General features: G+C 42.4%; 1 long non-coding RNA gene across 1 annotated transcript; it reads left to right on the top strand.

Moving 5' to 3' along the window:
• Nucleotides 1-1,912: 1,912 nt before the first annotated feature.
• Nucleotides 1,913-3,586, top strand: LOC124658235. The gene is made up of 3 exons (XR_006989084.1): nt 1,913-2,641; nt 3,044-3,137; nt 3,237-3,586. It is a non-coding gene; the product is annotated as an uncharacterized LOC124658235 (long non-coding RNA).
• The last annotated feature ends 580 nt before the right edge of the window (nt 3,587-4,166 follow it).

Here is a 4,166-nt window from a genome sequence, read left to right as displayed (position 1 = left end):
GTGAGAGGTACTATCTGCAGGTTTTCAATTCAGAACTAGCGTCTGTAATTTAATTAGCACTTAGTAATGATATTTTGGGTGTTTGTGATGGTAAATATCACAGATATAGAAGTTTGATTGATGTAGCCAACACAGAATCCTGTGTGCACATTTTGGAGCAAGATGCCTCTGATGGTTGATGCTAATCTTCGTGTGTGTTTTATATATCTTGCAATCCTAAGCTTCCTCTACCCTATATATGAGAAGTTCTAATTTGGTAGCTTCACTAATGTTTCAATAAATTATTATCTAGCTGATATGTTTCAATATAAGCCCTGAGAAACTCTATTAGACACCCTGGGTGCAGAATAGTTTATTCTACTCCCGGACCTATTTCACCGAACCTAGCCACAGGCTCCATCGCACCTGGCGCGTCGGCGCACAGCGCCACCACAAGCAAATGTAATTTTTGTGTTTCTTTTTTTACATCGCCTGTTTATTTTCCCACCACTACCAGCTAGCCCATCACTCAAGGTAATCGTGCGCGGCCGGCAGTTCTGGAAATTGGGGAGCGGCCGCAGTGGCGATTGCAGCTGGCGGCGAGCGTCTACACCTGGGATTGGCACGAGCGGCGAGCTTCGAGCGGCTGCACCCTGGGATTGTGGCGGACGGCGAACGGCTACAGCTGGGAATAGCGGCCGGAGGTTCTCGCCGGCGCGCGTCGCTGCGGGAGCCGGGAGGCATCTGCGCCGTGCGGCTCAACGCAGGTGGCCTCGTCTCGGCGGCAGCGGGTGGTTTCGCCGCCTTGGGGATTTTCAGGGGCGAGTGGCGTGGTTGCTGAGCTCGGTGCCTCGGTGTTGGGTACCGCGGCGGGTTCTTCTTGTGTGCTTCTACTGCTATTAAGGTATGAGGAATCCTCTAGCAAAATCACTCCTCTTTGCACGATTTGTTTATATGGGACAATTTTCTGGAGCAGGATTCTATCGGAAGGGCATGAGTAAGAAGGAGGCCAGCTGGAGAACCAACGCGTCGTATGCCTCTGGGGCCTCATCGCCGGCTGGAATCCAATACGGAGACCTAACCTCGACCTCACTCTTCTTGAGCACCCACTGTTCCCGACCTCCTCTAGTCGCTGAAATCAACCATCGCCTCGATCTGTACATGAGTTCCCCCAAACCTGCAGTTCCCGTCTAAATTTTCCATGACCTCCAGATGTTCCCCAAATCTCTGCCCACTCCCATTGCATTACAGCACGTAATTTATTGGTTTAGTTTTTATTAGCCAAATATTCATGGAGCTGCGAATTCGAGTTTGATTTATTTCAATTGCATAGAGGTGGACTGCTACTGATCCTCACACTGAGTGTGTCAGTCTTTGCTGCATTTATTTTTAGCCTGCTTTCAAACCTGGAGTAATCTTTGTATGGAAAAAATTGATTGCTGATTCAGGTTACTGGTTTATATTTTTCTGCAACATTAACGAGATGTGAATGTGCTATTTTGGTGAGTACTCATGGGACTGTAGCTAGGTAGATGGGAATATGCTATTTTTTTTGCAGATTATGCAATGGACTTGGAGACGAAGAGAAAGTATCTAGAGCTAATTTTGCGCAGACAACAAATTGTCAGTGTTTGTGTTTGTGTTCGAGCTAGGCTGTTGTCGCCTAAGGTGAGCTAAAATCTAAATCATGAGACTTTTTTAGTGCAGGATTTTTTGCACTTTTTAATTTAGGTTCCGTGTTCTAATATTGATGATTGATATGGTGGATTAGAACTCTGCAAGTTACAATTGAAGGACTACCATAACTGCAATTCTGAAATCAGCAAGGAAGCACACTGACACAGCTTCAGTTGCAAGACTTCATGTTTCTTCTCTTGGTTAGATCACTTGGTCAACATATCCTCCCTGGCCACCGGTGGAACGACCTCTGTGGCGGACCCAACACTGCTCCGCCCGCCCCCACTGCCCCGCATCAGCTACTTGGTGGGCTTTGATGGCAAGGCTTGTTGCTGTTGTTATTTACTTATCCCATCAGAATTTTTTGGTTGAAACCATACTCCGTTTAGGTAGAATTTGTGGACCTATTAGTCTACAGCCTATGGTACTCACTTTATAGGGTAAATTAGTTGATTTAGAATTTGTTCTACAACAACCCGAGAAGCTCGTTTTTACATGACGCCAGTTAATAGTGTCTCAAAGCGTCGAAGTTTCAAACGGGTTTAATCAGAATGAATACTGAAATTTATGGCGAGTTGCATTATGAATCATGTTCTTGCTGGTCAAACTAATGTTCGTACTTGATTTGAGATGACCATCTTTTGGTTAAAACCACAATCCTTTTATGTTCCATATTTTTGCAATTGGTACTATCAACATCAATTAGGGCTCCTTCATTACTGATGGTTATGTTTTCAGTCACATTTTTCTGGATATTTTTTTATTATGTGGCACCAGAGCTGCGTCGTAATTATTGTTTGTGATTTAAATCATCCCAACTGTGGTGAGAGGCTGCTTCCGAGATGTAATTTCCATTTTTCATCATGTAGCTGTGTCAGTGTGCTTCCTTGCTGATTTCAGTGGTACGTAACCCTTGACTGGCGCTGGCTACTGTATTTTCCCGCGATATTCTTCAGCACCACCCTATTTCAACCAATTTGGATGAGTAAGTGCCAGTCTTTTCTTTCCCATTGTTCATCATTTCTGGTTCGCAATTGTTCAGTTTTACTCGCCATAATATTGTTGCTGTAAAAAATGAAGCTTGTGATAGTTTTTTTTTTTTGCATAATTTCTTATTTGTTGGCTGCAATGGTATCTCCAACCTTGTGCTAGTGGGCATGCTAGGTTCTGTGCAAAAGTACATAATTAAAATATGAACTGTTATTATTAAATGCGTACTGGTTTGGAATCCAAATCCTTTTGCAAACCTGAATTTTTATTTACGATAATCCTTCCACATGAGATTTTTATTTTGTTGCTTTTTTTTTCATTACAGAGCAATGAGACTTACAGGCAACAATCAACACTCAGTGAAATTTTCATTTGTTACTTTTTTTCTTCATTACAGAGCAATGCTGATGACACTGGACATGTGCCCAGTCTTTGGGAGGTGTCTCAGCAACTTTGAATGCTGGGCTCCAAAAGACGGTGGCCGGGAATAGGTAGAGAGAGCGTGGTTATTTAAATGAATATAGTCATATTTTATATGCTGTAGGATTTCTAATTGTTTCTTTGCATCGCTTGACTTGTATAATTTGCAGCTCCCCTATTTGCATTCTCCTGCGTTTGATGAGACGCCAAATCATCATACACATGGCACTGGAATCTTGGCACATCAGCAGGAGAGCCTCCATCTGTTGTTTGACAGAGTCGAGGTAGTTGTGCCCTTTTTCTTTATCTTATGTTCAACATTTTTACACACTCGTAGACTTGAGGGCATTGATTTCTTCTTGCCCTTGTTGTACATGTTGACAACATAGCTGAAAACTTTTCTTTTAAGTTCGTCCCTGTCTTGCATAGCTTTCTCATATAAACTAAAAAATGCAAAGTCCCCCCTAGATAATTCCTGTGGATCATTCAGAAAAAAGTTCGAGCGCCACTACGATGGCGAAGAGAGTCAGCTTCGTTGCAGACAATCAACTAAATTCCATATGATGTTATTCTTTCTGTCTTGCACTTTCTCATCGAAAGCTTGTGTGCTGCAGACAAAGGAGACCCAGTATAGAGCTGAAGATCTCTCCCACCTCATCTTCCATGATTTGAACGAAATCTTGCAAAATTGCTTTGAAGCTCCACTTGCATCCTCTCTCAAAAACAAAGTTGCACTTATGTATATAGCCGAATATTTCTATTCTAGTGCCCACGTGCATGCAATGTTTTTGCTTATGAACGTGTGTTTTTATTGGTGTCGTCCAACCAAACATATCCTGAAATATCTGTGGTGCTTCAATGATGCTTGGCTTGTATGCTGCCTTCTGTAATTCAACATGTTTTATGTCCACTGTGTACAATTTTTTTATGTGGTCTGCCCTTTATGTGTAACAATATTTTATCTTCGGAAGTTATCTGTTTTGCGTTGGATCTCATATGTCTTATGTTGGTCACTAAAAATATTCTAGACACCCAAGTTTTCTTTAAAACTTAAGACTACATCCAGCGGAAGTGGTAACAGACAAAAACTGATGCTTCCA

The sequence above is a fragment of the Lolium rigidum genome, chromosome 5 (genome assembly GCF_022539505.1).
Source record: "Lolium rigidum isolate FL_2022 chromosome 5, APGP_CSIRO_Lrig_0.1, whole genome shotgun sequence".
Classification (NCBI taxonomy): Eukaryota; Viridiplantae; Streptophyta; class Magnoliopsida; order Poales; family Poaceae; genus Lolium; species Lolium rigidum.
Note: the sequence above shows the minus strand (reverse complement) of the source record. Positions and strands in the feature narration are given on the sequence as shown.